The 14121-nt window shown below is 42.9% G+C and overlaps 1 protein-coding gene across 3 annotated transcripts in view; it reads left to right on the top strand.

The window, feature by feature from the left end:
- PURA (purine rich element binding protein A) overlaps positions 1 to 14121 on the top strand; it is a 94352-nt gene that overhangs the window by 31305 nt on the left and 48926 nt on the right. For 2 of the 3 annotated variants that reach the window (XM_055142603.1, XM_055142606.1), the window contains exon 2: positions 6806 to 7030. The exons of the other annotated variant lie outside the window; for it this stretch is intronic. The gene's annotated coding sequence lies outside the window, so the exon portion shown is untranslated. The remainder of the gene's footprint in view (positions 1 to 6805; positions 7031 to 14121) is intronic. 3 annotated transcript variants of the gene reach the window in all.

The following is a 14121-nucleotide window of genomic DNA, read 5'->3' as shown; positions in this document are numbered from 1 at the left end:
GAGCCGTTTGTTAGTGCAGGAAGAACAGTGGAGTCAAAAAGATATGCCCAGAGCCAGAGGTTCTTCGTCCTCTTAACCACTTCTTCGATGCTCTTGAAGGTATTCCACGCTGCTCTCTTCCTCCTGCGCAGTTCTGGCGCCAAGTCATTCCTCATGTTGAGTTCTCAACCCAGGTACAAATAGCTGCTGCATTTGGAGATGTTCATTCCATTGAGAGTAAATGGAACATCAGGGACTAGTTCGTTTTTCATGAACGTTGTTTTGCTGAGATTCAGCTGCAGTCTGACCTTTCCACACTCGAGGTCGAAGTTGGCCAGCATTTATGCCGCTTGGCTAATGTTTGGTGTTATGAGAACGATGTCATCAGTGAAGCAGAGGTGGTGTAGTTGCCGACCGTCTATCTTCACTCCCATTCCTTCCCATTCCAGTTGTCGCATGACATTCCCGAGGGTGGCACTGAAGAGTTTCAATGAAATGGCTTCACCCTGCCGAACCCCTCTCTTTACGTCAATGATCACTTCCTTGTACAATGTTGAGGTCCTGGTGGTAAATCCGTAATACAGCTCACAGAGAATCTTTGATGTACTGAGTTTGAACACCCCGTTTGGGTAGGGCTTCGATGATCACTTCAGTCTCAACAGAATCAAAGGCTTCTTTATTATTTTTTAAAATTTATCTTATTGAGTAACCATGTGGAAAGTTACAAAGTTCTCATGCTTATGTCTCAGTTATACAATGCTCAAACACCCGTCCTTTCACCAGTGCCCATATTCCACCACCAAAGAAAAAACCCAGTATACCTCCCACCCCCCCACTCCCCAGCCCCCCCGCCCCCACCTGCATAACTGATAAATTTCACTTCATTTTCTCTTTACCTTGATTACATTCTATATTTCAACACAAAACTCACTATTGTTGTTGGAGTTTCAACACAGAACTGACTATTCTTGTTGGAGTTTATCCCCCAAAATACAAAAGGCGTTCTTTAAATCGATGTACGTTAGACAGAGCGGCATCTTGAACTCTCATAAAACTTCAGTGAGCTTGATCACTGTGTGGATATGGTTGATTGTGCTGAATCATTTTCGGAACCCGGCTTGCTTGCATGGTTGTCCTTCGTCTAGTGTTCTGCCTATTCTATTCAGGATGACTCGAGCGAACAACTTGTAGACGACGGATAACAGGCAGATTGGGTGATAGTTGCCAATGTCATGGATGTCTCCCTTCTTGTACAGCAGAATGGTCCTGCTGGTTTTCCATTGGGACGGAACCTTGCATTTGGACAGGTAGCATGTGAAGAGCTGAGCCAGTGTATTAACAAGTACTGGCAGCAGATTCTTCAGGTGTTCGGGTCTGACCTTGTCTGGACCGCGTGCTGTATACATCTTCACCAATGAAATGGCATGTCGGATTTCGGAAGGGAGGGCATTGGGGATGACATATCCATCCTGTTGAATTTGGTATGTGGGCAGGTGGACGTGGTTGTCAAAGAGATTCGAGTAGAAGTCATGAACAATCCTCTCCATTGCCCTTCTGGAAGATGTGATAGATCCATCAGGACGTCAGAGGACAATCATCTTGGTCTTGTAGTTTGTGAAGGACAGGCAAGTGTTGCGAATACTTTTCCAGACTTCTACCACATCAGCCAACACTGCTGCTCTTCTCTTTTTGAAGTCTTCCTTTATCGCTTCTCTGCACAGCTTTGCGAGCTTGGACATTAGCTTGTGGTTACCTGAGGCTCATGACAAACCACATTGGCGAATGAGCTCGAGATTTTTCGAAGACAGGCATCTGTTTGTGGCTTTCCCACTTTGGGCATTCTTTGCGCAGTCATGGAGGTGCTGAATCAGTCTATCGTATTCCTCTTTGATGTTGTCAACGACAGCATCTTCCCATATTGCCGCAATAGTGCCAAAGAGCTCCCAGTTGGTGGTCATTGTGGGAGTTCTCTTCTTAAACTTAAACTTTGCAGACCTTTCTCCTTTCTAATTCCTTTTTGTGAAGTAGAATTTTGCACGAAGGAGGCGTGGTCCGATCCCGTTTGGAATTTCAGGACAACAGCGACATCGGTCAGGCAAAACCTTCGATTGAATATGATGTGTTCAATTTCGTTGTAGAACTGTCCACTGGGAGACTCCCATGTCCAATGTTTACATTCGGCCTTCTGGAACTGGAACTGTGAGTTACCATGGATGGTCTTGGTCGACATGATGAACTCAGACAGTCTCTCACCCTGTTCGTTCCATGCTAGGCCATGGGACCCAATGTGGAATTCTTGGGGCGACCTTCTCAGACCTATCTTGACATTAAAATCACTGACAATGATCTTGTAGAAGGTGTGGTCTACCTCCACTACCCAGCCACTGTCACACTCCAGGCCGCTTTCCAGACACTCGGGCCGAACCTCACACATGAGTGAAGCCCCACAGAACCAGGTAAAGCAGAACCTTGCGACCTTAGAATCCAGGCTCAACGAGACCCAGAAACAAGATCCTCTGCCTCCTCCAATGTCCAGCGCCCCGCCCCAGGGATCAAGCCAGACGACCCACCCTACCGGAGCCAGATGAATACCTCACCAGCAGACCTCCACTACCTCCACTACCCAGCCACTGCCATGCTCCAGGCCACATCCCAGACACAGCATAAGACACTTAATACCTACTTTCCATAGTTTTCACACCATATTTGATGGGCTTCAAATATGGTGTGAACCATGGGAATACCTGTAAGGGCGAGCAGAGGCTGCCCTAAAAGCCTCCGTCCCACTCGGAAAGCCCGGCAAACTACTGAGAGTACCCCACGCACATGGCAGAGCCTGGCAAGCTCCCCATGGTGTACTCAATATGCCAAAAACAGTAACAACAATGGGCCTCACTTGCCTGATGCCAAAAGAGCCCCCAATTAGGCAGCATTAAGAAGGATGAGCAAGGGGGCTGGAGCAATAGCACAGTGGGTAGGGCGTTTGCCTTGCACGCGGCCGACCCGGGTTCGATTCCCAGCATCCCATATGGTCCCCCGAGCACCGCCAGGGGTAATTCCTGAGTGTAGAGCCAGGAGCAACCTCTGTGCATCGCCGGGTGTGACCCAAAAAGAAAAAAAAAAAGGATGAGCAAGGAAAGGCTGATAAAATCTCAGGGACAAACTAGACTGCCAAAGCGAAGAAAGACTGGGGCTGAAGCGATAGCACAGCAGGTAGGGCGTTTGCCTTGCATGCGGCCGACCCAGGTTAGATTCCCAGCATCCCGTAAAGTCCCCAAGCACTGCCAGGAGTAATTCCTGAGTGCAGAGCCAGGAGTAACCCCTGAGCATCGCTGGGTGTGACCCAAAAAGCAAAATAAAAAAGAAAAATAAGAAAGACTAAAATATCTGTCTGTACTTTCAATGCACGTACGCTGGCATCGGAAGCAACCATCGAGGACCTGATGGTGCAAGCATAGAAGATCAAGTACGACATCATTGGTCTGATCAAAATGAGAAGATATGGATCACATCATGCCATTTTCGACACTGGAAAAGAACTGTTCCTTGGAACATGTGACAACAGAGGTGTCGGTAGTGTCGGTGTCCTTGTCAACATGAACTTGGCCATGAGCATTGATTCATTTGAATGCCTAACAACCCAAATCAGAAGATTATGCTTGAATAGATGTGGCTCATTGCCGGCAGTTTCTATCTTCATCGTCTACACACCAACATCCAACTATAATGAAGAAGAAATTAAGAAGTTCTACATGGAGCTAGAGAAGTTCTATAAAGAAGACCCTAAGCACATAGCCAGGAGTAATCACAGGTGTGACCCAAACACAAAACAAAATTATAGCTAATATTCATTATTTACCAAATATAGGCTAAGCAAGTAACATACATTTTTTTCCATTCGTTATTTCGTTTTGTCTTCCTCATAACCTGATGAATTCAGTATTAGTATTATCTTCATCTTAGAGCAGAGCAAAAGGCTAATGCTCACTAAGTGCCTTGTCAAGGTCACTCAGCTAGGAAATGACTGAATAAGATTTTGAATCCAAGCTACTGAGCCCAAGAGAGGGACAACCACTGAGAAGAAAGGGTTAAATGCAACATTCTGTAATAGCTATACATCACATTTTCTGATCTTCAGTTTGAAAGTTTATTTAATTTTAAATTATTTTTGATTAAAGTATCCTAGTTTATACTAGTATTAAAGTTGTATCTTATTATTGATTGCCGAACACCACACCAGTCCCTCCGCCAGGACTGTGTTTCAAGTTCCCGCCACCATTATCCGACAGTCCCTTTCCCCATCCCGTCCACCCCTCAGTTCTACTGATTATGCGTATCTCAGGATTTGTTTCCGTTGAGGATTGTCTCATTTCTTTGTTTCTTTATGCTACCATATGAGTGAAATTTTTAAATTTATCTTTTTCTTTATTGTTTTTGTGTTTTGGGCCACACCCAGCTGTACTTAGGGCTCACTCCTGGTGGTGAGTGTTTTGGGTACCATATGCCTCACTATAGATTTAAGCCAGGGTCAATCACATGCAAGGCAAGTGCCTTATCTTCCATACTTTCTCACCAGCCACTTATCTCTTACTTTCTGACTCACTTCAGTTAGCATAGCATCCTCCAATTCCATGCAAAGGAAACTGCAAAGTTTCATATTTTCTCATAGCTGAGTAGTATTCCATGGTGTATATATACCACAATTCCTTTATCCATTCAACTTTTATTGAGCACTCGGATTGTTTCCAGATCGTGAGTATTGTAAATAGCGCTGTGAAGGACATAGGTGTGTATATGTCTTTTTGGATTCATGTTTTTGTGTTCTTGGGGTAGATTCCCAGGAGTGGAATGGCAAGGTCATATGGAAATTCTGTTCACAATGTTTTGATGAATCTCAAAACTCTTTTCTAGAGAAACTGACCCATGCAATAATCCCACAAAAGTGAATGAGAGTTCCTTTTTTCCACATCCCCACCAGCCCTTATGACATCATATTTTCTTTAATGGTCAGTTTGGTTAAGTGAAAAGAATTAAAAAATGCATTGAACAATTGAAAAACACTCTCACAAAACACAATAGTAACAAACATTCATTACTCTCCAGTGGAATAGCATCCAATGGGAGAGCTGGTTCCTAAGCTCTCTTATAAACACAGCACAGGAATAAGTTGCTCATGTCTATTTTGACCCAACTCTCTCATGGCATACACACAAGGTCCATTCCTCTGAGGAGCCAGCTTTGCCAGCCTGTGCATAGACATGATTCAGGTGTAAAATCCTCTGACATAAGCATAACAGTTTTTTTCTCCTTGTTTTCTAAAGCAAAGAACCAAGACACTTTTTGAGATGATAGATAAAAAAAACTGTCAGTTTTGGGGTAAACAGAACCTGAAGAACTGGGTCTGAGAAATTTAGAAGACACTGATTTAAAAAGTGATATAACAAAAGGTCAACTAAAATGGTCAAACACATTAGAGAGAAAAAAAATTCTAACACCAGAGAATAAAACGCAAAGAAGGAAAGTAGAAGGAGAAAAATCTTGGGAAAATCAGGCTATCCTACACATTTCCAGTTCCCATTATAGTAAGCCCAGTTCACAAACAGAACCATCATATGGTTTAAAAAGAAAAAGAGAGTTGAAACAGGTCCAGATTGTGAATCAGGTGAGTGACACAATCCCCTTGGGCCCAGATTTAAGAGACATCAAAAAAATCAGTAATCAAGAAAAATAATATTTTAATTCAATCACTTAAAAAATCAACTTGGCATACTCCAGTCAGCCATGCTTTGCAAGTAAAGTTTCACTGAACCCAGACTCAGGTTTAAGTAGACATGAGTGAGGCTGGGTGAAGTCCAGGACAGAATTCTGTCTTTTGGAAAAGTTCAATAATTTGTTTTTCATGAATTGTCTTTGCACTGATTTTGAAGTTTCCAAACTGTTCTGTGAAAACATTACTCACTTGCTGAGGTTTCATCTTGTTTTAAATTGTGCACTCACTCACCGCATCCTAGCCCTGGTCTAAGTCATAAAGGGGAGAGGGAGGAGGCAGGAAGACCATGGCTTAAAGACTTGTGCAGGGATCTGGGGTCAAGACCCAAAGCAGAAAAGTTGAGGATTGCGTTTTCTCCTGCTCTATGCATTCTGTGCCCTGGACGCCTTCATGCTAGTGAAGGCTGTTCTTTCATTGAGCTCCTTCGCTTGCTTGGCAGCTGCACTCACTTGTATATGCAGGTTCTGGAATGCCGGGAGCTGTATGGCAGCCAACCTCCCTCCTCTCCCTTCTCAAACATGACGTTCTCTGTAATTCAGTTACAGGCACCCCTTTCCTTAGCCTTCTCACCCAGGGAGCCTGATCAAGAAATCTAAGAACTAAGCCTCATTTGCCTTCTCTGGATATGCAAGTGAATTTGCATATATCTCGTGTCCATTTGCATTCCCTTCACAAGGGGCATTTAGAATAAAAACAACATTCATGAATCAAAATGAAGCTTGTTCCATTCTTTCTCTGTCAAAGTATGGCATAAGTAAAAGGACACCGCAGTGTGAGAAAAGAGCTGAAATGATATTTGCCAGGGTTATATGTAGCTTTAAAAGCAATCCAATTGGGTGGCATTTACCACAACAAAATTGGCGTTTAATATTTATAGGCTCAACCTCAGAGAACATAATCACTCCTGACTGAAAGGGCCACCCCCTTCCTCTACCATTCTTATAGCCATTTGAGCCAAGAGCCCCTGGAAAAGAGGTGCTCTCTTTTCCTTGTCCAGGTCACCACTTACAGGGTGGGAAACAGGATGGTTCCAGTTAACTGATTTCTCCTTTTAAGATGAAGTGGATGAAGAACCAATTAAAAAAGGAGGGAAGGAAGGAGAGCTGCTTCTCAACTCACCTCAGCCACTTTGGGAGCTGAAAGAACTGAGGAAAGGAAAAGAAAGCAGCCTGGTAAGAACACGGCACAGAATTTCGTCTGAAAAAAACAAACCAATGCACGGTGAACTACCAAGTGTGGTGGAGCCCTAAGTGAGGAAAACTGGCATCATAAAAAACAAGGGTAAGTTGACAATACAGTTGCTTTCAAAAGTAGAGCTTAATGATAAGTGAAAATATGCCAATGTGTCTCCAGCACTGTTTTAGAGAAAGATACCTCACAAGAGGGTGTGAGTTACCGGTCAGTGACAGAGAGGTAATTCAGTGAAGGACAACCCCTTCACAGTTTGAAAAAGAAAAATTTCCTTGCTGGGCCTGAGGAGATGCTCAGGGGGCTGGAATGCATGATGTTTATGTGGAAGTCCTGGGTTCAATCCTTGAACACCTCCAGGAGTGAGCCCCTAAACACTGAACTAGCCCCCAAGCACTGTCAGCTGTGCCACTCCCCAAAGAAAAGAAAAGAAAAAGAAATCTCTTTAGTGCACTTAACCTCTTTACTTAAAATAACCTGTTCTTGAAGCAACTTTGTGGTTTTTAGATAATTTTGTTACCAAAACAAGGTGTGCCCTGGACAGTAGTTATTCATTTTCAAACTGATACATCTCTCACTATGCACTGCCATTCTGTTTTATCATTCAGTTTTGCAATTTCGGTTAATATACATCAATGCCTAGGGGTCAGAGAGATTTTCCAAGGGCTAAAGCTCTTGCCTTAAATGAAGCAGAACCCAATTCAATCCCCAGAAGCACATTCGGTCCTCTGAGCACTACTAGGAGCAACCCTCTGAGCACAGAGCCAGGAGTAACTCCTGAGGACCACCAAGCGTGGCTTAAAACAAAAATTAATTAATTGGTTGATTAATTGATGCCCAATTCAACACTTATTTGAAATGATTAAATCAAGTTTCTGATTTGTCGCCAAGTTCTGTTTTTTTTTCTTTAAAATGTATTCACCTAGGCTTACTTGTCAGGCCCGTGTTCTTTAAACGTGTATCTCACTTGCTTGTCTCTGTCTTTGCTTTTTCTACTCTGAAGAAGCCATGTTCTCTCTTGAGCACTCTCTCTTTCTCTCTTTCTCTCTCTCTCTCCCTCTCCCCACCCCCTCAAATCTTTCTAAGTCATGGGGCTGGAGCAATAGTATAGCAGATAGGGCGTTTGCCTTGCTAGAGGCCGACCTAGGTTCAATTCCCAGCATCCCGTATGGTCCCCTGAGCACCGCCAGGAGTGATTCCTGAGTGCATGAGCCAGAAATAACCCCTGTGCATCGCCGGGTATTACCCAAAAACCAAAAAAAAAAATCTTTCCAAGTCAGTTTCAGTAAAAACTATCTTGCTTTGCAAAAATTAATCAATTAATTAATAAATAATAAAATGTATACAGCTAAAGAAAGACTATGACAAGCACTCAGATATGGCTAAATATAGTTTGGTAAATTCATACTGTGTAAAACTCTTACAGTTAATAAAGTTAATTTACATGTAATAATATTATCAATTCTTTTCAATAATGTACACATCAGAAATATATATTATTTTACACTTTGGGTAAAGCTAAATATAAATGCATATATAGGTATATATGTATGATGTTTATAATGAAAACAATTTTTAAAATTTTTTTATTGAGTCACCATGTGGAAAGTTACAAAGTTTTCAGGTTTAAATCTCAGTTATACAATGCTCAAACACCCATCCCTTCACCAGTGCACATATTCCACCACCAAGAATCACAGTATAGCTCCACCCCGCTCCCCCATACCCCTAATTCCCCCCACACCCCTGCCCCTCCCACCTGTATAACTGATAAATTTCACTTTACTTTCACTTTGATTACATTCAATATTTCAACAAAACTCACTATTATTGTTTGGAGTTTCTCCCCCCTAAAGTCGGACCTGCTGAAAAGGAAGCATTTGATAATTTGTATAATGAAAACAATTTTGGTACACTATCAATATTTGTAGGTATTTGCTTAGAGTGGGAGTCAGGAGGGATTGGGAGAATAGCAGGCTTTTACAAAGTACTTCTGTAAATGCGTATGCATGTTTAATAGCATTTACACTTTAAAATAAAAGTTATGAATCATTAAAATAAATAAGTAAATAAAAGTACCTTTGTAACCATTTAAGTCTTTACAATATACCTTATAGTTAGTTTTCAATTTTTAGGTCACATCTGGTGGCCCGTAGGGGATACTGCTGGCTCTGTGCTAGGTGGTCATTCTCTGTGATTCTTAGGGAACTTTGTGGTGCCAGGGATCAAACCTGAATCTCCTACATGCAAAATATGCTGGCAATCCATTAAGCTCTCTCTCCAGCTACAGGTAGTCCTTTTATACTAAATATCATTTTATAGTGGTTGATATAATTAATATACTCTGTATGTATATGATTTTATTAACTCATATGTTAAGAATGCAAGAATAAGTACTAATGTATGCAAAAGAAAATATGGTGGTTCAAAGAGATAACTCAGGGGTTAAGGGTGCATGCCTTGCATACAGCCAATCCCGGATTGATCCCGGGCACTGTGTGGTTCCCTGAGCACTGCTGAGAGTGGCTGTGGTTGTCCTGGGCAGTTCTGAAGTGGCCTAAGAATCTCCAGCTCCAAGTCCTGGGACGCTCCACTGGCCTGAGACTTGCTGGGAGTGTTCAAGGGTGGCACCACTTGAAAACACCCCAAAATGTTAAAAATAGGAAATACGCGAAACAGTATTCCTCATTAAGCATTAGAAAACAAGATACAAATATATATAGTATGCACATATATGTTACATATATATATACACATATTTGGTATTTGAGCCAAATACCTTGCTCAAGGCTTATTCTTGACTCTGTGCTCAGGGATCACTCCTGGCATTGCTAAGGGGACCATATGCAGTGCCAGGGATCAAAGTGGGAGTAGGTCACATGCCAGACAAGCATTGAGACCCCGTACTATCTTGTGACTTGAGATAATTTTTTATTTTCTTCTTTAAGTGTTATTTTTATACATTTTTATAATGACCCTGGCATAGTTTTTCTCATAGTAAATAGTGCTCACTGTTTTTTCTTTTAAAATCATAGAAATAATTTTTTTTCGAAGTGAGAAACCAGAGGGTACAGTGGACAGGGCACTTGCCTTGCATGAAGGTGACTGGTATTTAAGCCTCAGCACCACATGCGGTTCCCCAAGCCCTGCCAAGAGTGATCCCTGAGTGCAGAGCCAAAAGTAAGTCCTAAACACTGCCGGGCATAAAACCAGAAAGGAAAAAAAGTAAGTGAAAAACAGAGAATACATTTCATAAATATAGAAACTCTATTTTTGTCCTGTAGCTTCAACAACCAAAGATAACAATTATTAGCCTTTTGGTGTATGTCCTTAATATCCTTTTTCAGTGGATTTTTTTTCTTGTTAAAAGATGATTATTGAATCATCATGAAAAACTATAAAAATAATTTTTTTAAAAAAATGATCATTATTGGGGGCCTGGGAGATGACTCAGTGGATTAAAGTTTGCCTGGCAAGGGGCTGGAGTGATAGCACAGCGGGTAGGGCGTTTGCCTTGCACGCGGCCGACCCGGGTTTGATTCCCAGCATCCCATATGGTCCCCTAAGCACGGCCAGGAGTAATTCCTGAGTGCAGAGCCAGGAGTGAACCCCTGAGCATCGCTGGGTGTGACCCATAAAAGCATAAAAAATTAAAAAATAAAAAATTTTTTTAAAAAAAGTTTGCCTGGCAAGTACAAGGCTGGGAGTACACACCCTGGTGCCTTGCAGTGACTAAGTCAATCCTGGCAATTTTACTGTTCAGGATCTCCAGCAAGGCAGGGCCAAGAAAATGGTTCAGTGGCTCAGAAACACATAGGCGAGCAGGAATCCATGAGCCTAATCTCTGGTGCCACACATGTGCAGAGGTGATCTGACCACCTCACAGTTTGAAGTCCCCACTGAAGCTATGGAACAGAAAGTCATTAGCACATCTTTCTCTTTCATCTGTGTTTTTATTTGACAAAGTATTTAGACCATTTCCCATGCTCCTGTGCTCCCATTTCCCATGTTCAAAATAGCTAGAGAATGAGTCTTGATGACTACATGGTATCTCACAATATGGAGATATCATTTACTAAGCCAACCCTCTACTTCTGCTATTTCTTTTTACCATATAAATAGCCTATTGTTGACCATATTTTTGCATTTTCTATTACCTTCTCTGGGTAAACCCCTAAAATGGGCCAGAGGGAATACTATGTATTTTCTAGACTTTCTTTTTTGAAAATGAATTATTTGTGTGATTAGAAAAGAATAAACAGTAAATGGTAGTTGTAGCAAGTGTTACTTTGACCACACGTAGCAGTTCTTAACCATACAATGCTGGGATCAAACCAGCAGGCAAAGCATGTGCTCCAACTCTTTGAGCTATCCCCAGCTAAGTATTTCCTATGTGCGTGGGGGTGTGTGTATGTGGTGTGTATGTGTGTGTGTGTGTGTTTACACCACACCTGATGATGAGCAGGAATTAATCCTGGCAGTACTTAGGGATACTGGGGATCAAACCTGGGTTTTGCCACATGCCAGGCAAGCAACCATACTATCTTACCAGCATCCCATTTTAAAAATTGTGGTAAAAATGACAAATAATTTACCATTTTTCACATGGTCGATAGGGCAGAGGGATAGTGCAGAGATTCAGGTGCTTGCTTTGCATATGGCTGGTTCAATCCCCAGAATCCTTGAGAACTGCCAGGAGTGATCTCAGCAAAGAACTAGAACTAAGCCCTGAAAACTGCAAAGTATAGCCCCAAAACAGGCAAACAAAAAGAAAACATCCAGTAATGGCATGAATTATATTTAGTCTATCAGTCATCACCACTGTCTAGCTTCTCATCACCAATAGCAAAAAAATCTCATACCCATTAGTGAACTGTTTTTATTCCATTCTTTCCCTGTGGCACTGTAGCACTGTCATCCCATTGTTCATCGATTTGCTTGAGCGAGCACCAGTAATGTCTCCATGGGAGATTTGTTACAGTTTTTGGCATATCAGATATGCCACGGGTAGCTTGCCAGGCTCTGCCATGTGGGCAAAATACTCTCGGTAGCTTGCCAGTCTCTCTCAGAGGGACGGAGGAATCAAACCCAGGTTGGCCGTGTGCAAGGCAAACGCCCTACCCACTGTGCTATGTCACTGTCACTGTCATCCTGTTGCTCATAGATTTGCTCGAGCGGGCACCAGTAATGTCTCCACTGTGAGACTTCTTGTTACTGTTTTTGGCATACCGAATACACCACGGGTAGCTTGCCAGGCTCTGCACAGTGGCTAAGGCATTTGCCTTGCACACAGCTGAATCAGGTTTGAATCCTCTGCCACTCTCGGAGAGCTTGCTGGCAAGCTCTCCGAGAGTATCTAGCCAGAAGCACAGGGAAGGAATTTATTCCTTGCCTGCAAATATAGCCCATAACACATCTGGGCTTGGACCTGCATCGCCCCAGCCTCTGGAGCAAAGAGAGACGGGTCAGGCGGTGAGCTAAAATCACCATGCAAGTGGCTTCCTCCATCTCTCTCAGACTTGAGCATGAGGAAATGGCAACTCACCAATCCTCAGGGGACTACTATCTGGGGAGCTGAAACCCAGAATCCCTTTCACCCTTCCAGGGCCTTGACACATTACTGATACACATTACACATACACTCATCCTATGACTTCTGTTTTGGTTTTGGTTTTTGGCTGTGCTCAGGGCTTGCTCCCAAATCTGAGCTCAGGGATCACCCCTGGTATTAGACATATAGAGCACCAGGAATTGAACTTTAGTGCAAGGCAAGCATCCTCCATGATGTACTATCTCTCGGCCTCTAAATCTATCCCTGGATGGAGAGGGAAAAGTTCCCCGGAGACCATCACTCCAGGGCTAAGAGTGGGCACCCAGGGGCCGCCAGTGCTTCTGGAGGCTGGCCCTGAGTCCCGTTGTATAGGACTCTTGTTCCGTTGTGATTAGGGCAGTTAAACTACAGCTCCCAGGAGACAGTGGAGCCTCCGAGGCAGGGTGGGGTAAGGTTCTAGCGTCTGTTCCACAGTGGCCAATGAGACTCGTAGTCTATTGAGTAGAGACGAGTGTACCCTTGCTTGCCCGCTCCTGGAAATATATATGTAATATATATATATATAAATATATATATTAGCTTTTTGGGTGACACCCAGCAATGCTCAAGGGGTTACTCCTGGCTCTGCACTCAGAAATTACTCCCGGTGGTGCTTGGGGGACCATATGGCATGCTGGGGATCAAACCTGGGTCAGCTGCATGCAAGGCAAACACTACCCACTGTACTATCACTCTGCCTCCCCCATATAATGATGTTTTGTGATGAATAGTATTTATGCTTTATGAAAATGAAAAGGGGGCATTTGAAGTGGTTGGCAAGATCGGCTTGATGCCTTTAAGAGAACTGCTTTTCAATGCTTGTGTTCTCCTTTCTGCCTTCTGAAGATTTTCTGATTCCTATTCTTTGCCAGGTATTCTGTTGAATTTGCTCCAGGCGGAATGATAGCACAGTGGGTAGGACGTTTGCCTTGCACGAGGCCGACCTGGGTTCGGTTCCTCCCTCCCTCTGGGAGAGCCTGGCAAGCTACCGAGAGTATACCATATATAAGTACTTAATTTCTTTCTCTAACTTAGCAGTAACTTTTTATGGGATATCATATTTTTAAAATTAAGGCCCCATGACTTACAAAGTTATTCATAGTTAAGTTTCAAGCATACAATATTCCAACACTAGTCCCACCACCAGTGTCAACTTCCCTCACCAGTGTCTCAGGTTCCCGCTCCTCAACCCCCAACCTGCCTTTCTGAGAGGCACATTTTAAGTTTGGTTGTTGTAATTCAGATCTCATGTTTTCTGTGTTGTTGACTCTCTAGTTTGGATACATAGCCATACCACCTATACACCTGGGGTCCATGATCCCGGCCCCTTATTTTCTATCCAGTTCTTGCTGTCCACCTTGATTTCTTTCACTCTCTGTCCCTTTTCCCTGTATTCTGGGGTCAAGAGTGATGGAGTTATCCCCCATTTAATACCTTGTGTTTTCTCATTCAGTTATTCTATGTACCACATATAAGTGGGATTGTTCTGTTTGCCTTTCTTATTCTGGCTAACTTAACTTAACATGATATGCTCCAGTTCCATCCAAGTTGCAGTAAATTGCATGATTTTGTCATTCCTTGTAGCTGCATAGTA

Source organism: Sorex araneus, chromosome 6, assembly GCF_027595985.1.
Source record: "Sorex araneus isolate mSorAra2 chromosome 6, mSorAra2.pri, whole genome shotgun sequence".
Lineage (NCBI taxonomy): Eukaryota > Metazoa > Chordata > Mammalia > Eulipotyphla > Soricidae > Sorex > Sorex araneus.
Note: the sequence above shows the minus strand (reverse complement) of the source record. Positions and strands in the feature narration are given on the sequence as shown.